At 41.1% G+C, this 21630-nt stretch overlaps 1 protein-coding gene across 4 annotated transcripts in view; it reads right to left on the bottom strand.

Annotated features, from left to right (window-relative positions):
• Nucleotides 1–21630, bottom strand: part of SRGAP1 (SLIT-ROBO Rho GTPase activating protein 1) — a 138825-nt gene that overhangs the window by 71818 nt on the left and 45377 nt on the right. The window contains exon 1 of one of the 4 annotated variants that reach the window (XM_085568631.1): nucleotides 19423–19551. The exons of the other annotated variants lie outside the window; for them this stretch is intronic. The gene's annotated coding sequence lies outside the window, so the exon portion shown is untranslated. Of the gene's footprint in view, nucleotides 1–19422; nucleotides 19552–21630 lie in introns of those variants that run through there. 4 annotated transcript variants of the gene reach the window in all.

Here is a 21630-nt window from a genome sequence, read left to right as displayed (position 1 = left end):
GATACAGCAGTGGCAGCTCTCACTTCTGCCACCACATGCCTAATGCCCAGCATCCTCCCACCTGCTGTCTGTCTCACAAACTGCTGTGACAGGGGCTCAGGTGAGTCTCCACCTTCCTCTCCCATCCCTCTTCTGGCCTCTGGCACTAGAATAACATTCTCCTTGGAGCCATCTCCTTGCAGAAGGTGGTGCTGCTCTGAAGAATGGCTGGATAAACAAGCACCCTTTGGGCCAGGATCAGCCTGCTGACTGTCAGGTGTTCTATCATCATGTACACCATGGAAACAGCCTTGTGATAAACCCTGGAGGTATTATCCATTGTAACTGTGCACAGGTGAGCTCCCATGTCTGACCTGTCTCTGCCAGGGAGGGAACTGGTGTATTATATATGCATCCAACATTGTTTTACAGCAAATATAGAGGAAAATGTACCTATATTTAGAGACAAGTATTTGAAAATTTGCACAAGGTTCCAGAGACTATAGTATATTTTTTTAGTATTAAAAAAATAATAATTTAGAAAAATCTCAGTTTAGAAGAGAATATATCCTCACAGTTCTCTTCTAGAGAAATAAGGAAAAGCCTCCAGATATCCTACCACTTTTTGCCGTATCTAAAATTACTGTGTAATAGGGTTCTTATTTTAGAGATTTCTGGGGTTTTTGATTTTTTTTTACATTTTGGTTGGTCATGTTTTAGCACTTTTATTTCCTGAGTGATAACCAGTTAAACACATTCTGAGAACATTTCATCTAAAAAGATCCCTCTGGTTCTTTAGAGTTCATTACACTTTTGTCAGCTGCCCAGGCACAGTGTACTCCAATACTGTGAAGTAAAATGAGGAGTAAACACTTTCTGACAATAGTATATGTGTGTGTTTTTTACACAGTTTAATGCTATAATAAGGATTTATCAATAGCAAAACAGCCAGAAGTGAAGTCCATGTAAATGCAAAATTGTTGTGAAATTTTACTTGATTCTTAATGATGTAACCATGCTGTGGTCAAAAGATCCTGGAAATCTTCAAAGCCCACAGCATAGTTTGAAATAGAAGAGCACTCTAAAAGTCATACTACATCACATAGAACTGAGCACTAAGCACTAAGCAGTAATAACATGGTAAAAAATTATCTGATGGAACTAGGATCGAATGCATCCTTACTGATCTTCTAGCAGGTATGAAGGCAGAGATCCACTCTGCTGGGATGCAAATGTGAATACTGAAATAAGGTAGTAGGAGCACAGAAAACTGTAACACCAATATATTTGCTGGAGAAGGGACACTGCAGTGTTTTCTTCCAGATCTCCTGTGAGCTATCAGCTGCTGTGTTAATCATTAATGAGACCATCCATTTTTATAGTCTGGGAGGTGAACCAAAAAATGCATGGTTTGGTTTTCATTTCATTTGAAATCAGTTTGTTGGAAAAGAAACCGTGCCTCCAGCAAGGATGAGCCACTGTAATAAAACACTGTATCAATGACATTCATGTACACAGAGGAGAAAATCACATCGGAGCTGGAAGGTTAACAACAGAAACAGATGCTCAAGACCAGTTTTCTAGGTGTCTACTACTGTTAATATTCCAGTCATGGAAAATTCCTGTGTATGGGGAACCAGCTGTACAGATCCACTGGTCAGATGCAGCAATTTTGTCCCTAAGCTGGAGTTTTCACTAAATCCAGATCCATGTACATGGTCACTATACTTTGGCCATCTCCCTTTCCCACTCAGAATTTTCTAGCAGTTACTTTGAAAGCAGCATTTTGTACAGAACAACTATGTTCTGATTATTTTGTAGGTCAGTGTACCTTCCTGCTATAATTCTTCTTTTTTAGGCAAGCTTTTACCATAGCAACAGGAATGAGAAAGATTTTATTAACAGGAATATATGAATAGAAATACAAGAAACAATGAACAGGGCACAACAGATAAAATATGAGAAACTGCCTAAGCTTTTTGATACTGTCTGGATTTTCAGTGGACAATAGTGGCTTCCTTCAAACTTGTATTTTAGAAAACAAAATTGAAGTATAATCTATGAAAGCTGACGAAGATGTAAAAGCTCTGAGTAAGGTTGGTAGAAGCAGGGGCTCAGGGTGCTGCAGCTTTATGAAGGAAGATTTCTAATTTCTGGTTATTTGAATTTCAGCAAAGAGAAAGAACACATTGATACCAAAAGGCCAAGCCTGTGGCCTTCTGCTGGAGGAGAAAACTGGGAGATGTATATCCCACTCATGCTAGTTCACCAGTCAGCCCAGAAGTGACTTCAATAGCAGTTCTCCTTCCAAGCTTTCATGTCATTCTGTTCCTTCATTTTTAATTTTTTCTTTTACTAATAAGATGTGCAATGCCATACTGGCAGGCTGAGATGGCAATGAATAAAAAAAATCAGATCAGAAAATGTTGTGATTTCCATTTTTTGATGAGAGCAGTGGATTAAAAAAAAAAAAAAACAAACAACAATAAATCCTCAGAACAAGTATTGGCAAAACAAGCAGGCAGCCTGAGTGTCTGTGTGTGACAAAATCACAACTGTCCAGGTACTATTAACTATAATAGACTACCCATTACCTGCTGCTACAGAAAAATGCACCAAGGCAACGCTATTTTCTTTAACCAGTTCACATGTGTGATTTCCCTAGGGCTAGAAAGGGTGGCATGGAAAATTGCTGCACTGTATTCAAATAAAGTCAGTATAGTCCAAACTCGATAGATACAGAGAAAGGTGCCTGTCTTTACTCTTATTTTGCTGCCACATTTAAATTCCAAGTTGAATTGGTACCAGTTGTAATGGGCAATGACATTGTCCTATTCTGCTCTGCTGAGTGGCTGATGTCAAATTGCCAGGCTATTTTGTGCCAGGAAGAGACCCGTTTAAAGCCTGGATGAGTTAACACCTTCTCCTTCTTTCTCTTGGCAGCTTTGAGTCAATGCTCATTGTTTTTCTGGCCAGGGGCAGGCTCAAATGGAATCCATTTATACTGCATCCATTTATACTGTAGCTTGAACAGACTGTGATCACATCAACTGGAAAAAAAAATTAAATCCACCCTACTCTTTGTCCAAGATTTGCACACACAATCAAAGTGAGGAAACAGTTAATGTGACTGCAATTAAATCAATAAACTGAATAAAGTTTTATTTATAGAGTTTTATGCTAAAATTTATTTTTGTTATGCCCTCACAGACACCCTCTGCTACAATTACTGCTTAAGTATAAAATTTGATTTTGTTTATGCCAGTTTTGAAAATATAACTCTAACCTTTCAACAAATCTTTATTTCCTTGACAAGTGCTTAAGTCTGTGCACCATGAAAAGTAAAAAGAGACAAGATTATAGTTGCTTTGAAAGTTAAGTCAGAGCAGATGAAGCCAAACTACTGGTATTGCCCAAATCACAATCAGAAATAACTCATCACGGTTACCTCTTTGCACACAGTACAGTATTACAAACAGTGACTTGCACAGCACTGCTAAAATACCCTGTACTACCCTGAAGCACAGGGATGTAACCAGTGACAGGCCATGTCCCGCGGAAGGAACCTGTGAAGATACACTACAATGTGACACAATCACAAGGCTGGCTACACACCGGCTTGGAACAAAGTTCTTCACCTTCACTTCCACACACAAAAGCACCATCAAATATCCCCAAAAAGTCAAAGGAAACCCCCTCCTGACCTCAGTAGCTCACAACTTGTAAACACATGGTATTAACCAAATTAACCCATATTCAGACCAACACTGCTGCCCTGCTACAGAACTCCCCATTGCAATGCACACTCTCATCCCTGGCCTGCAGTGCTGCAGCAACGCTGCACTAGGTTATGCCTAACCTTTCAGACTTTGGAGACTTTTCAGACCATCACACACCCACTTACTAACTCTTGAGGACAGCAACTCTAAAGAATGCTTCATGGTGCTACCAACACACCTGCCTCAAGATGCTTCCTGCCTGAGCCAGCCCAAGAGCTGTTGCAGCCTGCCACTCTTAGCTCCCATTTAACTTCTGTGCTTACAGAGCAGCTCTGACATGGGCTTTGGTGTTTGCTGAAAGCTCTAAAAAATGCCACAGAGCAGGACATGTCTCCCCAGTCACCCCCCTTGGCTGCACTGCAAGCCTCCCACCTGCTGCCCCACCCTGCCTGGCAAGGAGCTATATTTAAGTCATGATTACAATTCACAAACTATGCAGACATATTAATCCAGTGGTATTACTGGATAATCATACCGACAGCCTTGGGGCCTCACCCTTCAAAAGATCACAAAAACAAGTTTAACTCAACAGAACTCTTTGAGAGTACAGAGGCTCTCACAAGACATAGTTACGTTTGCAGGTTTTATCTCTTGGGTAACCAGACAAAGCCATATCCAAATGTCTCCATCACAAAAAGAAAAAAAAATTAATTACTTTTAAATGTCTCAAAAATTCCTCATCAAATACACTAAAACCAATACATGGTATCTTAGACTTTGCATTTCTAAACCATTACACTTAGTAATTTTTGTTCCCCCAGCAAGCTATCAACACACATATCCTTCATTGTCATGCCAATGATATCCAGATCGTATTTCACAGGAGAAGATTCAGACCTTAAATTCAGCCTAGATATCATCTGGCAACCAACATGCATTTGTAATTAAGCAGCTACTGCAGCATTAATCATCTTGCAGATCCTCCTTGAAGACACTTGAGTCCTATATGCCTCTCATTCTGCCCTAGTTATTTAGCATGAAGAATTGCTCAAGTCTACCCCTGCTGCTAGAAGCTTGGGGTGCTGCATGAAGGGACTGATCATTTCAGTTTCATTCAAGCCTCTGCCCTTTGGCTTTGTCAAGATGAGCGGAGCTTTGTTCCAGCTGCATGCAGCTGGCCAACATCTGCAGTTTAGGTTTTGTTTGAGGAAAGTGATTATCTCCATCCCACTGAAGATGCTGCCAGCAGAGAAATCGCAGCAGGAATCACTGAGAGGGACCTGGAGGTGTCCCTGTGCACATCTAGTACTCCTTAATGCCATGTCCCATCAGTGCTCCTACACTTCCCAGGGACATTATTGTTCCTCTCAAAGACAAGAAGATAAAGATGGTGAGAGGTATCACATCCCTGGTGGGTGCTCAGACCCAGATGCCAATACTTGTCTCTGAGATACACAGCCTAAAGATGCTAGTGCTGTAAAGTTTTTATTTCTCAGAGACTTGGCTAGAAAGCTATTTGAGTATTTCTATGACAAATGGCGAGGGAAGCTCTGTGGTCAGCAGGGAGTCTGGCTCACACTCTCTCCCAAGTCCTTGTTGCCATCTTCTTTGACCACAAACAGGAAAATCCACTTCAAAAGCCAGGAAATTCCACCAGACTGACAGCTAATGAGACATGCTGGAGTAAAGATCTCAGAGGCTGATGCAGAAATGCCTTTAAATAGATCACAAGTTTGTACCACAACATTAACCTTCTATTACAGACTAGGGGAGATCCCTGTGTTCAGCACATAAGACGTGTGGCTGCAGAGACAGTGATGCCCTTGAGCTTCCATAGGCAGGGCTTCTGTGGACTTCATTGTACCCTGACTCCCCTCAATTTCACTTAGTACATTGAGCATACAGCTTTTTACACGTCGCCACTTGAAGTGTGACCTCTGCCGTGCACATCCCAGCATTAAACTCAATGTTTGATTTTGTGTTATTTTCCAGAAAATTTGTTTCAGATTTATGTTTCTTTGGGGATTTTGGGGGATGTGGCTGAGGCTGCCTGTGACAGATTACAGTCTTCAGACTGTAACATAGAATTGGGCGGGGAGAGAGAATCACTTCTGGTATCTGAAGGGCTGTACAAAGAGTCAGCAATCTGAAGCCCCTGTTGACACCTGTCATACGTCTTTAAAAACTGTAAACCACATTCAGTCAATCACTTTGGCATCCTTAAAGATAAAAGCCAATCCTTGTGCAGCCATTTGGAGGAAAGCCGGTGTAGAAGCCATTTGCAGGATGCAGACAAATTTTTATGGGTCACTTCACTTGTCCCGCTCAAACAAGGGGAGCAGAGAAACAATGCATCCTCTCCTCGAAGCTGCTAATTTCATTTCTATACATTCAAGCAAACACACTTGTGTTTACTGCAGTCACAGACTGGGCAACAATATGTGCCTATGCAGAATCCTGTAACTGGGGGATCCCAGTGGACATGATTCAAAAAGGGCAGCTGTATTAGGGCACCTTCCAGATCCTTTTGAAATGAGAAGAAATGTCTGGAAGAGCGAAGAAAATCTCTAGATGTAGAAGAAGAAGCTTTTCTTCTTGTTGTTCTTGGACTAACGCCCTCCTGCTATTCACAGCCACAGCTGCTGGTCACTTGGCTGCCTACAGTCTGAGTCTAAATGGAGGGCAGTATGCCAGCTCATGACTTGGCAGGACACTTTTGCCACAATGCTGCTGCCAAGTGACCATGAATTTAAGAAGGCAGTCTGCCTGCACCACATTTTGAGTGCCACTGCTTTTGTGGCAACTGCTCCGTTGCACGCATAACTATGTGCTGGCATTATGTCCTACCAAACCTTGAGCCTGGAATACTCTGTCCTTGTATGTCACAGGAGCTGGGACTGAGGACAAAAAATTCTGTCCCTCAGAGGAGAGGGAACTTTATTTTGCTCAACAGTAAAAGCTCAGCTCATCTCAAAACACTGCAAACCAGAAGAGTAGAGAGCAAAGGGCAAGATGCCTCCTCTGCACCAAAAGTCTGATTCAAGGTCTTTCACCAGAGTGACCAGCCCTTATCTCCTGCAGTGGGAGCAGATACTCTCCCAAAATTCAACTGCCCCACCTCTAGATGAGCAAATCAGTTCTGCAAAGAAAGATAGAGAGAGTGAGACTGAGAGAGAGAGAGAGAGAGAAAGAGGGAGGTGGTGGGAGGAAAATAGAGTCCATGCAACTGTCTGCCAAGCAGACAGGTGATCATAAAAGTAGGTGTTTAAAAACCCATTTAGAGCATCTAAACTGTCAAGATCTATGGGAAAACTTATTCTGAAGCTTCTCAAGGGACCATCCTTTTTTTAATGCTTGTTAAAGATACCATGAGCCTTTCTTTGCAGTCTTAAAATTTGGGCACGTGAGAAAATTAAAAAGAAATCAGTATGCCCAAATCTTTATTATCTTCTCATCAATGACGTACCTGCCAATAGAACAAAAAAAATTACTCATGGGTTTCCTCGGAAACATTCTTTGCACAATGTCAGGGAGGCCTGATTAGCATTAGCACTCCATGAGACAAAAATTCCACACAAACTAGGGGATCCAGTAGGAAAGAAAACCCAGTTTGTCATGATCCAAGCAGTAATGAAAACCTAATACTAGGTTCAAACCTTCATTAGCTTCCTTACTTGTAAACTGGGTGAAATTAGGTTGAATTCCTGCTTCAGCTATCGCAAGGCTGAGGATGGAGCTGCCTCTGAATCGTGCAGCAGTATCCACTCTGCAACAGACACTGCATCACTTGTCCACCAACACTACAATAAAATCACTCCAGATGGGCACATCTCCTTTACCTCCAGAGAAGCATAAAGCTCTCGACTATACAGATGTAAGAGATGTCATCCAGACCAGCACCATTTCATTTTGTTAAGTTCTACTTTTTTGTCACAATAAAACCCTTCCTTCCTTCTTAATATCTCAGATGGAGAGCTGGCAAGTGAAAACATCTGAAGGCTTCTTCTAGAAATGAGATATTAAGAGATGTGCCTTTTCTTGACAAAATTAATTTTCCTGAACCTCTGTCAGATGACATAGCTCTTAAGATGAGAGTTATGCTAGCAGAAGTGCAGGCCAGGAACTCCTGAGCAGCAGGATAAGCAGTAAAGCATGAAATCTGCACATCAATCAGATGTGGCAACTCCTGTATACTGGTAACTATCACTGTGATAAGACTCAGAAGTTAATAACTAGAGAAAATTCCCTCCCTACATCCGGTGAAAATGACTCTCCAAGCATGGCACATCTTCAGGAGGTCAATAAAACATTTTTAGGATGACACACACCCTGCTGCATGTCATAAATAAGAACATGCATTTGACCCAGCCATGACTTTCAGTGACAGCTCTTTAAGTCCCAAGGTGAAGAAACAGTGCAGTTAAGCACAAAAAGGAAACAGTAATCTGTGCTGTGTGCCAGCATTTTACCCACATCACTTTTCAGTCCAACCTGTCTAACATGCAGTAAATTACTTTCACTATTGCTCATTTAGCTTTGATACATTTAGCTTTGATACATTTAGCTTTGATACATTTAGCTACAACCCCCCCAACTTAATACATTGAGCACCTTTGTGTTTTCCTTCTAAAATAAATATGTTCTTTTTTTTTTCCTGCAACAGATCCATGATGTTCCTCTTCTTCAGTGAGATAAACAGCCATGCCACTGAGATGCCTCCAACACCAGTTTTAAAACTTTATGTACGCATCCCACGCTAATTACGTACCTGACTACATCCCTGTAGTTACTTAAGGCCCTCTGTACCCCAGCCAACCAAGTGGGGCAAAGAAACTGTCTTGGGCAACATGCCAGAGCTACAGAGTGTGCTTTGGATGCTGGCACACCTCTGGGCAGAGATTAGCCGTGCCACGAGCAGCATGCTCGCCAGCAGCACAGAGCAGGGACAGCCCTGCACCGGTGAGGCAGCAGTGGGGGATCAGAGCTCCTCACTCACCCACCCAGTGCTGAGTGAAGGATGCCATCTACTACCCAGCCAATCTTTGAATGATATTCTATCACCCTGCTTCATGCTTCTTGGACAGATCTAACTGTAAAAGTGCAAGTCTGGCTCAGGAGTATGTCTGTCAGACCAGATGGACCTTGATCTGCATAATTTTTTAGTAGAGACTTGGCCTAAGTCTGCAACACCAAAACCCCAGCAAAGGATTACTGGTCTTCTGAGCATGACTATGATATTATCCAAAAGTAAATTTCAGTGTCTTGTCTCATTTTCACATAGCAAATACCGAATCTGACTCAGGTTTTAAGAAACAGGACACCATGTTTTGGGGGGAAAAAAAGTTCTGCATAACAAAGTGTGAACAGAAAATTTGTATTTTAACTAATAAAACAAAAGAACAATCAAAATCATGATGGAATTACTTATTCTGTCTGTGGGAGTACTAATAAATATAAAGTAGATAATCAGATAATCACCATGTTGGTTGATTACAACTATTATATGAGTAGTAGTAACAGCAAGTATTTTTATTTGTCACCTAACAAGATTAGATGAATTCTGCCATGCTTCAAATACATTTGTCTATGTGCTGCTCTGATTTGGTAGAAGGTGTAATGCCTAAGTGAGAAAATAAAATGCCTACCTTAAAGGATGGTTTTGAACCCAATTACTCAGAGCCTCAAATTCCACTAACAGCATCTGGGAAAAAACAAATCCTTCACTGTCACAGAGCTATTCTTTCTGCTACAGAGAAGTATAAATTGGATTGTGGACCACATTTAATTAAATTTATCTTCAGTTGTTACAGTAGCAGGAGAAGAAAGTGTTCCTCCCCCTCCTCCCCCCTGCCCCAGGTTCCTGCTAATGGGAATAGAAAAAAAATCCTGCAAGACTGTAGGTAACTGCTGTTTACTCACTCAATAGTAAAACGAAGAATAGTATCTGCTAGTAAATGAATTCTGGGGTAAAATAATTTGTATATTTCCAGGTCTCCTGGAAACAGTCTTTTTCAATCTGTCAGAAGTTTAAAAAAAAAAAAAAAAAAAAAAAAAAAAAAGGAAAAATATCACTCCCATTTTTTAAATGAGAGGAAATAACAGAATGAACAAAACTTAAAGCTGATGATTTGTAGAACCCAGTAGCTGCATTAATTCACTGTTTTGTGTATTCTGCAAATGTTTCTCTCCAACAGATATATGGGTGATTAGGGTTTCCAGCAGGGCTTTGATGATTGCTGAATGGAAGCAAAGACACCAAAAACAGCTGTAGGAAACATATGTGCCACTTAGGGCACCTTCACTGAATGGCCAAGGGATTAATGCTTCACGTGCTTAGTTCAGAATTCCTTTATAAAAAAAGGCTATAAAACCCCTATTATTGCCTATGTTTCTAGCCTATCTCCATTTGGAAATAGACATTCTGGAAGCAAAAGCTGCATTGGAGTGAGTAATGGAGAAGAACTGCAATGGTCAAGGCAGTAGCTGTAGCTCCTAGGCTCTTTTTCCCTGGCTAAACTGAAATTGAATCTTGATGTTTTGTAAGCATGAAGTTCTAGCTCTGAGAAGCACATCAGCAGCCATAGCAGCTGGATGGCAAAGCGGTAACCTGTGAAGATAGTTATTCTTTATTCTGGGAAAAAACACTGTTTGGCAAGTCACAGAAGGCCATGCACAATTTAGTGAAGAAATGAAAGATGTGACATCTACAATGGAGATGGAATTACCACCCTGTAAGAAGATCATCATCCAACCATAAGCAAAATACTAGGGGAACATTTTTGGAAATAATAAATGCAATAAACACAGATACCAACCGAGGAAAAAAGCAAGGGTAGTTGGAAGGACAAATCAGACGTGCCAGCAAGCAACATGTGTCTCACAGGCTTCTGACAATTCGCCAAAGGAGGCTTTATCCTGGGTTAAGTTTCCCTACTCAGAAATACTCTGAATACTCCTGATACTTGTTTTACAACAGTGCTAAATTTCCAGATGTTTACTTTAGGGCCTTTTATTTTTTTAAACCAAAGATGAGTTTGAGTCAGTCAGGAACACTGGGAAAAGAGTTGAAACAGAAGAATAAAGTAAAGACCAAAAAGTCAAAGTGTGGCAGTACACACCTACTCAGGCCAGATGAAATGCCAAATTGCAATGGCCAAACTGCTGACAAGAATCTGTCCCCTTTGCCTGAAAAGGCTACTGTGAACAAAGGGCTGGAGAGCATCTCCTGGTAAGGGAAGGGGGAGCAGAGATGCCACTGTGTCCTAGGCAAGCAAATTCCTACTTCCACATAAGTTACTGAAGTTCTCATTGGAAATATTTAGAGGACAAAGACAGGTAGAGAGATAAGGAGAAACCAGGTCAGTTCCTGGAAAAGAAAACTACGGTGGCAAGACACTGGAGTTACCTAAGCTTATCAACAGATAGTGGATAACTTAGACCCAGCTTAGACCTTTAGTTTCAAGTTACCTGCAATCCTTCACCTCAAATTGCCTGCAGTCCTTTGCCTCAAATTATTCTACCCCTGTTCCATTTAAAATCTATTAACAAACATTAAAAAGCACAAAAATACAGATAAACCACCTGAAAAGGATTTTTTTCCAGTTTCTGCAAAACATGCATTTTCACTGCAACTTCCTTTCTGCAACTAATCTGTCAAAGTTCAGCAACAGTACATAATGAAGCATCAGTCCTGTCTTCTCTGCCTGGATAGACATTTTCATCTTAGTGCTAATCTACTGCTTTGTTACGTTGGTGATAATCTGTCACAACCCTGACATGTAAAAATCACAAAGAAAAGACTACCTTTGCATGAAATTCAAGTCATCCAGTTGACTCAGTCTAAAACTGTAGATTACTCATGTCCAAGCTGGATATTATCTAAAAGACCTCATCTGTGGCTTCTCTATGCAACAACAACCGTTTCACAACTAGCTGCACCTTCCTCAGGGCAGCCATACATAACCCAGCTCCTGTGTCCAATGCCCACACACCTGCTCAGGGCTTGAACACAGTGCCAAGCTCCGAGGAGACTGCAGCTGAGACACATCAAACATGAATGGTGAAACCACAGCAGTCTGTGGGCAGCTGCCCACCTACAGCTGCCATGACCTGTTTGTGGGCATGTCCAGAAATACTGCTCAAAAAGGTACAAGACTATTACTATAAATTTCATTCCACCTTCGCACAGGGCTGCAAACCATATGATCCTGGTGCCCTATGCTGTATTTCTCAACACACCCTTACTACAAACAGCAAGGTCCAAATCACAGGAGTCCAAAGTCAAGATACAAATTCTAAACAAGCATGTCATCAAAACTTGGAGATGTGTTTTTACTTGTTTACACACACTTTCAGGTTATGAAGAACAAGAATAAGATAGTCAACAAGAATAAGATAGCAGCTGTGAAAGGGGTTTGAGCAACATTTACTTTTGTCTACTTTAAAGGAAAAAAAAACAGAACCCTTTATCTAGAACGGAATGTAAAGGCAGAAAGCGCTCAGTATTTAAGTATTCTGCAAGTTAATTCTTTCTGATGCACTGTTCCAGGTAATGGTTCTTCCCCTGTCTGCAAAACCCAGTTTCATTGCAAATTAGCATTAGCTTTAACCAATGAGGTCAGAATTTGAGAAAATAAAGATCTTCAGGCATGAAGAAAGGCTTGTCAGAAGATTCAATAGAACTGTAACACCCAGATGAGTCCAGCTAGACTCAGCATGAACCCCCTCGTCCAACTTCCAAACGAAATTAATTTGCTTGGAGAGCAAACAATCATGCCTAAAACTGCGTCAATTGTAGAAATTTGCAAATATAGAAATCTACCAAGGAGTTACAACAAGACTTACTTTTCTCCCCTAGACCTCTATTTACAAATTTGTTTTAGATACAGGAATAGGCAAAAGCGTCCGTTGGTTCAGAAAGACCACTGCATATGGTACCCAGCTAGGCTGTGGAGCTCAGCCTCTTCCCAAGGAGCCAAGCAAGCTTTGCCTATTTTCCACAGAGAGAGTCCTCTAGCCACAGAGGTATACGGCACTCTCTAAGGAAAGACTCAGATCAGAAAAGCCAATAGCCTGTATAGAAAAAGCTGGTTGTAAGCCAGCTTCCTAGGAAAAAGTTTTCCAGAAGACCTACAAGCAGTTCATACTCAAGCCAAACAAGCTGCCTGAGCTCCTCAGAGAGGGCAGAAAAGCCACCCAGAATTAGTGTAGTCTCTGACAGAAGCAACGTGATTAGATGGTAACTGAAGACCTATCTCATGCCCTTCGAGTAAGGAGCACATCTGCAACATTTTAACTCTGCTGAATAATTAAGTTGTTTCTTGAATCATCACTAAGGTTAGACATAAAAGTGGCATTTCAATAGAAATGCACCAGAGTTCCATTTCAAGGTAGGACACTTAGGACTTTCAAAAAAGATCCTTCCTCTCAAAGCACCTCCTCATTGCCATCCTGTATCAAGGGTGTCACGCAGCTTCACCTGCCTCTGTCCCTCTCCGTCCCCATAGGTGTTCTGCTGGGAGCACCAAGGTGGAGAGCCTGCCTCTCTCCTGAGCACTTCATGCAGGAAGTACCATTGCCAGTGCTGCAGATCCACCCACGTTATGCAGGAAAAGGAAAGACACTTTCAAAGCATATCTTTACCCACAAGGATGCAAGCACTGTGAAGGCAGAGGCAATTTAAAATTTAAAAATCAAAACAAATCAGGAAAGCCTTTAAGCACTCTGATTTAACAAAGGAGAACAAACATATTCCAATTCTAAAACACCTAATAATTTTAATTAAAAACTTCCCTCCTCTGCAAAGTTTCAGTCTTTTAATTTATAAAAAGCTTGTAATTAAGATGTAAATGAAAGCTCCAAACCTTGCAATTTCCTGCACTAAGGAAATTCTGATTTTTTTTCTTAATATGCCATTAGTCAGTTTGATTTAGACAGAAATTTTATCATTTAAATCTCCAAGTAAAAAGATCTAAACAACTGCTACCAAAGGAAAGTTAAGGCAAGAAATAAAAGCTTTCAGTGAAGTAACAATAGTAGATCCGGGAGAATATGCAGCCTGGCAGAGACTGCATCTGGCAGGGGAATACTTGACAAGACTCTCAATACTTGACAATATTCTCCAAGTGCCAGACTTTTTCCAATTTGCACCTTCAGACCTCTGCATTGGTTCACTGAGATATAATAAGACAAAGTGCTGTCCTTGTTCCTTGTGTTGCCGTACAGTGCATACTCCATCAGCTCAGCGCAGTGACACGTCTCAAGACCCTGGCTCTTATTAGAAACCTGCACTCATTAGCTATGCAAGAGAACACACTGTCTGGCCAGTCACCGCTCCTATAATGCCAAATACATCTGCCTCGGGTCTAGGCTGGATTCACCACCACCTGCATCCTTCCTATGGATTCCTCTATGCATGGGTGACTTCAGGATGATGTCCCCATGCAAATGAATCCAAAATTACCTCGGTAACAGTTTCAGGTCTCCTTTATGAAATGGGTTTTTGGATGCCTTCACTGTATTCCCATTGCCCTATATGGACATCCTGATAAATGCTGCCGTAGCTCAAGAATTTCCGCTGATGTTCTCTGAATGCAGGGAGGGAGGGATAGCAAGAACCTTAATTGTTTGGGAGTAAAACAAAATACTTCCAGTATCTTTTTATACAGGCACCAGAGAGCTATGTACAACACACTGGTTTGAGGATGCTCCTCTCTATTTACCAGGATGTTTTACTTTGAAGGCATATGCTCCCTCTGTATTCCCCATATGTTTTTGGGGTTTTTAAAAAAAAAATTGGAGGAGCAGAATAATTTGCTCCATTGCAGGCAGCTTACATGACAAACATTTGGATGAGCATCAGAGGACAGAAGAATCTGCTTTGATGAATAAATGAGATTTTGAACGGAAAGATTGAAAAAGACTTCTGTACAAACACAGAACAAGATTTTGTGACATTAATGACATTCCTTATTAAAGACTGTACACAAACATCATAATACAGGTGTGCTACTTCAGAAGAAATATAAAAAGTAAAGGCCAGGTCAGCTAAGAAAACTGTACCTTTTCTGCATAAAAATGCAGAATATTGCACCATCTTTAATATGAGACATCCACTGTTAAGGTCTGGTCTAGAAAGCCATTTACAGCTCCCAACAGCAGAAGTATTGATCAAATGAATGGATGCGCAGTCATGCTCATTCTTGTGCAGCACAGAATGGTGACCTTTCTATCAAACGTGTCCATCTAAATCTCAAACCTCTGTTTGACAAATGCTGCACACAGAGGAACAATGTGCGTTTTGTGTGGTAGTAATGCCATAACTAATGCAGGAAAGACAGAGGCTGCCTGGGTGAGGATGAAGACAGTACAAATGTAACAGTTAGTCTCAGTTTTTGCTAGATTCTCATGTGACTTCAGATGATGTTTTACCTTGTTCTGTAACAGAGTGCAATAAGGCCCTGTACCTTATTCACTCAAAATGTTTTTGTACCATAATTTTTAAACTTCCTTAGAAGAGAAAAAGAGCAAAGAAATGAGTTGCTTGGTGTTTTTTAGTAAGCAACGTTCCAGTAAGAAGTTTGATTGTTACAGAGGACTTAAAAGTACTTTTTTAAGAAAGCACTTTTAAATGGAAGAGTATTATCTCAATATGAAGCTGTCTAAGAGTTGTTGCTGTGAATAAAAGCAGAACCTTCCAGTTTGACAGAACTGTATTTGGCCATGGTTTCTCTATCATGGGCCACTTCTCACTGCCTAAAATCCAGCTGACCTCAGACTGGGAGGCAAACCCAAGCTCTGACATTCAGATAAAGCAATGAAAGGGGAAGGTAAGTGCACCTTCGTGCTCTGGAAGCAAGACCTATGTGGTTCTTTGAGGAAAAAGGAAATCCAGCAGAACAAAAACCCAACAGGTATCCTATATACTCCAGCCACTATCAAAATTAGAATTATTATTCATATTATAGCAAATTTGGTGTTATGAGAGAGGAGAAACCTTATTGGCTACAGCACTTGCTGTAAAACAGTCTCCATCTGACTGCCCTTTGCACACTGCAGAGGTGCAACTTAAGCTGGCCTAAGCTGGATCGAGAGCAGTGCATCTGTGCTAACATGTGTTATGTGTGCTTAGGGTGTTGATCTCACTAAAAAGTAACAAGGTAAAAAAGATTATCCCTCATATCAGCTCTCACTGCAACTACACCGCTGCCACTCAAGAGTAGGAAAGCAATGTATGATGGAGGCTAAGAAGGCTACTTGCAAACCAGAATAGTCATGGGACCTGAACTGCAGAAGGACTGCAGCTTTGGCTGATCTCTCTTAGCTGATTAACTGTGGGCTGTTAAGGAAATATATGGGCCCACCTTCCCTCCTCTCCCTGGCTGGTCATCCCCTCCTCAGATAAGATACATGAGGCTGCATGATCTGTCAGACCAAGGCCTGAATCCAACCAGGAAAAAAAAAATCAAGTGAGGGAATTGCGGGTAAGGATTGTTTTTCATCCACGCAGGTTCCCTTGTAATAGGGTTACATTATCACTCTGGCTTAAGAGAGTTCATCTTTCACCCTGCTTCTCTTTTAGCCACTGATTCAGAGCAGCAGCCAAGTGCCTTGCACTCTGCTCTGCTCCCTGGGAGAGCTGCTACTCTCTCCATTGCTGACAGAGGGAAACCAGAGAAACCTCCCTCTTGCCAAAAGGGTGTGATGACTCCAAACCATTTATTTCCATACAAACCATTTTTCGCACTGGAACGCAGCTCTCTAGCACCTCACACAAGAACCAGCAGCACCCCATATCAGGAATCAGGGAGAGGCGGAAACAACAACTGCACTCAGGCACAGTGGTGTATGAATGAAAATTTACCTAAGTTAGTCAGATATGTGGTCACACATGAAAGGAAAAATAGAGTAAGAAAAGTCCTGTTTGCCCTGCATGATACACTGTCATCTGATTATGTGCTGAGCTGTTTCTCACAGTGCCAGGCACAGGCACTGTCTTATCTGTCAGCTGTGCATTAGACACCCTGGTGAAATACTTGCAAGGATACATTTCCCAAGAAGTGACACTCTGATGCCTTGGCAAGAGTAATGGCACTAATGGCAAGGGTTTGCTGTCTTTCAGTCCAAATCCTACAGCACAGGCACAATTTCTATTACTGTCAGCCATAAAATACAGTGGATATTGTCAAGCACTTGAGCAAAAATGCATGTGTAAAGCATTAACAAGAAGGATGATACGGCTTCCTGCTTGATAAATGACTCTCTTGCCTAAAGTCTGCAGTAGTAACAACCACACATTTCACTGTATTTCCTGTGGAAGAATTTCCTTTTGGTTTGTGGATCAGACCACCATTTAACAAATCCACCTCACTATTGGATTTGCAGTAGTATAGAGCAGCAATCCACAGGATTCTATGCCTCTGGAAGGCAAGCACCCATGTTAAGTAACTAAGATACAGGAACCCAATATTCCTCATGCAGCCAGCCACGAAATAAATCCTCCTGCAGGGAATTCAGAGCAGCTACAATTCCCAGAGTGGATACTTTGTCCACCATCTTTGTGCAGGTTGCCAGTCCTGAGGGTCCTGGGACACCTGTCATTAAGGGACAGATCAGCCAGTGCTGAGAGGACATGGGAATGTGAAGCAATTGAATAATGGAGAAAGCTGGGGAGGAAACTGTCTGTCATATAATTGCTTCTTCATGTGTGCATTATGCCTGAGACATGGAAGTGTCAGGATGTTACTTAGTGTGAGGAAAAGGAAATACCTTTTCCTGTAGGTCTGGTTATTTTTACTGGAGAGAGAGAAAAGACTCCCATGACATGAGTTGGCTCTCTGAAACTGCTAGTCCCAGGGAAGTAGGACATTGATCCATGGCCTTGCTCAAGGCTTCTCCCTCTAGTGAAAGGTTGGATACATTAGCCCATGCATCAATGCCTGAAACGGATGGATTTGTCAAGCAGGAGCTTGGCCAGGTCACCAGTTGGTTACTACAAATATGCCAGACAGAGACACATACTGCTGGTTTCTGAAGAAGTAGAAACATGGCTCCTTGCTGTGCACCAAATCAGACTGACTTGAGACAACCTCTCCTGTACCAGTGGGATACCTTTTTTGACTACAGCAACACTTCCGTTATTTCTACTGGTCTTTCCAATTTGTTCAACTTGTTTTATATTCTGTTAGGGATAGAATGCACTATATTTGATGTTCTAAGGCAACTGCTTAAGAGCTCTACAGCAGATGATAGCCAGCACTTACTATGGATCAGATGCACTTAGCTGATGCTGGAATGCCAAGTGCAGATGTTGGAATGCTAACACAAAAGAAGTTATAAATGCCTACAAACACACTAATCAGGAGAGACTGTAATTATGGCAACTAAATAAGGAATAAAACTAAATATTCCCTTTGTTCAAAGGGACTTAAAACTATAAAACAAATGCATATCAGAAAGGAAATGCTGTGTCAAAGAAAGCATTCATAAGAACAAAACAAGGAGTTGTCTCAGGAGAAAGGAATTATAATTATTATGTCACATCAAATGCAACAGATAACTTACTTCCATAAACAAATGCATTTGAAGGGATGCTACAAGGAACTGAATCCTGTATTAATGCTTTCCAGGTGTAAGATGATAGCTAGAAAACCACAGTAATGAGAAGCCCATAACTATGGCAGAATGAGAAGCTCTAATGGGGTGATAATCTTCCCAGAATTGCCTCTCCACAGAGCTCAGTTGGCCTGGCTTGATTTCCCCTATCATTTTCAATCTTAAAGAAACACCACCAACTTTGACTCAGTCAATCTCCACGCCATCAGAGGGAGTCATCCTGTGACTTGAACTTACGGGTTTTCGAGGGCTGTATTGACATGTTAAAAACATACTCCCCAAAATAAAGATGAAAAACTCCAGGGGAATCAACACTGTAAATGAAAAGAGAAAACTAAATCAGAGTGAAATGCACAGGGATCAAAAGCCAAGAAACTGAAGAGCATTTCACCGTCTAATCTTTTGAGCTAAGATGCACTGCTGTTGTTTCAGGTGACTGTCATGACCTCACACTGGCTGCTGGTCATCAAAGTGGAGCATGTGATGGACCCCCTGCTCTGATCTACCATATTCCAAACAGCCAAGTGCCAGGTGCCTATCCTGTCTCAGTGCTATTCTTCCTGTCCCTCATGTCCTCTCCTTTTTGTGCTACAAAGACATGGTTGTCTATCTTGGAAGCTCACTTTTCAGTCCCTTACCCTCCCTCTCATTTTTTCCTCCTTGGCTTTCCTCAGGCTACTTAGCATGTCAAGAGCTGGGAAGAAGGGTTATACATCACATCTCATCTCATCTCTTCCTGCCTGTCTGCTGTGACTCACAGAGGCCACTCTTCTTAGAACACATGCAGTTAATACCACAGCAAAATCCTACACTGTATGAAGTGAGGCAGCTACTGGTATGCTGGTGCAGTGCCCAGGCACTAAGGCAGGCATGGGGAAGAGGACTTGTCTGAGGTCCCACCACAGGAATCAAGGGACAGCACTTAAGAAACAACTAAGTAGCAGCATAAGGAGCCATCAGAGTGGTTCTGACACCCAAACCAGCTCCTCCTGCAAGTTATAGGCTTGGCCCCATAGCATGCTGACAGACACAATGCCTGGCTTTGATGGCAAAAGAAATCTAGGAGGAAGGTGAACAATTTGATTACTGAGGAAAGAAGAGACATGTTTACCTGCACACTGTAGTACTTCTGAAACATCTCATTTAAAAGCTCTGTTGTGAGTCTGCATACTAATAACTTCCTCCTGCTCCTTAAGGAAAATGTTTAGTTCTGGGTGTCCAGAAGCCCATTTCTACAATTCAAATATGCAGATATCTGTGGGATGAAATGAGGAAATTATGTGCAATGCTGCCTTCAGTGTGCAAACCAAATATCTGAGTTAGTCACTAGCAGTTTATTGTCAAAATTCAACATTTCAACTTGTCTGAAGAAACTCAACAAGGTGACTGCATTTTTCAGAGTGGAAAAGGTATTGTGGAAAATCCCTAAGCTGAAGTTCAAATCCTCAGAGCAACAGAAATAAAGCCATCTGTGACTCTCAATAAAAAGTGCCTCTAAAATGTAGGGTCCTACACTCATTGCCTCCTGTAGAGGAAAAACATATTGCCTTCAAAAGTAAAAGGCCATTTTTGTGATTACAAGCCTGTCTGGTGACTTGTACTGTAGCAGTCAGCAGGTCTGCAGGGTTAGCTCGTAGGTCATTGTGCCAATGTACAAATAAGCCTTCTGTTCACTTACTTCCAAGTCCATTGCATCTTTATATCCTAAAACTTGTATTTTTTACAACAATCACGGTATTTAATATTACCATTAAAAGCACTATTCCATTTTAGAAACTCTTATTTACATCAAGATATCCAGAAGTAAGGCTAGTAAAAGCCCAGCAGGAGCATCAGAGCAAAAGCTAAGGTGGTTGAAAAGACACTGAAATAAATTTTCTCTTGGAAAATCTTGATCTCACTTAATATAACACAGGGGAAGATTGATTCAGTCAGAGCTTTTTGAAAGATATTATCACGATATTCTATTCTGATTTTAGATTTTTCAAATGTTATGCTGAATTTTGACATGGCTTTTTTTCAATACTCTAAAAGGCAGAACTGCCTGATCTTCTTGTAGTGTGGATGCTGATATGATGAACAAGAAAGCAAAATCATCCAAGATCCCAGATTCCAGATTCATAATCAAACTCTGAAAACATCTAGACTTGTAGGAAAACTAGGATCTCAATTTTTAGAGGCATCGCTTTAAATAAATTAAAAACATTTTAAGAGTTACATCATATACAGCTGGACATGAAATCCAAATCTATTAGTCTTGCACATCATTATGGACACAAAGGCCTTAGCATAAACCTAGACAGAGAAAGGTAGCACTGCTCTAAATATTATGGTTTCTAATAGAGAAGAGTCATGTTCACTTCAACTCCTCATAAAGGAAGTTGACCTGAATTTTCAGAAAGAGAATCAATCAGATAAACACCTTTCACCATACGGCCTAGACACATGGCCATGAAGATTTACCTATGAATTTCCCCTTCTGAAACTAATAATGTTATTCATCATTTGACCGAGGCGTTTCTTACCACAGAAGAGGTAAAAGCTTTTCTGAAATTTTTTTGCATAGGCATGTTGTGAAGCATTAGTGAATTCTCCACAGTGAAGGCTATTATACTGTGCTCTGACACATAGATGTAAAGTAAGGTAATTTTTTTTTATGAATTCTGCTTCTTTGGTTTTGAAATACTTGAATCAACAGATGAAGCTTCAGAAGGTGTTCACTTCTGTAATGCAAACTGGAATCATCTAAACTTAAAATATCACCTCCAGACTTCTTTTAAACTAGAATAGAAATTTTGGGAGCAGCAAGGCCACCCAGTATTGACGTCTACAGCTGGGCCAAATGTCCTCGGAGCCTAGTCACCCATGGGCACTTTTAGAGTTTCAGTGAAGTGCTGTGGGCTAGGCTGTAGTGTGACAAGCCAGTTTTAGGTCCTTTTTTTCAGGAAGTAGCTGCTATGGAAGACATCTGACAACACTCAGAAGCAGAGCCAGAATTTAAATTAAAAACCTTTGGGCTTTTTACCCTAGAAGAGTCCAAACTCTGCATCATCAGCATTTTACTAATAGCATTTCCACTGGAGGATGAACAAATCCTGTTGGTGGAACAATGCAATCAACCTGAGGGTAAAATCTTATAATCTACTCTTCAGAACAAGAAAAGCAAGAATTGGTAAATGCAAACTTGATGAAAGCCACCCATCTGGCATGGAATATTTGCTGGTGTGTAACTTACATTTACTTTCAAAAATTGAGATCTATTTTTATGCTGCTACTCTTGCAACAAGACTGTAGCAACCACACCAGAAACATGGTTTAG

The sequence above is a fragment of the Lonchura striata genome, chromosome 1A, assembly GCF_050655825.1.
Source record: "Lonchura striata isolate lonStrDom1 chromosome 1A, ASM5065582v1, whole genome shotgun sequence".
Lineage (NCBI taxonomy): Eukaryota > Metazoa > Chordata > Aves > Passeriformes > Estrildidae > Lonchura > Lonchura striata.
Note: the sequence above shows the minus strand (reverse complement) of the source record. Positions and strands in the feature narration are given on the sequence as shown.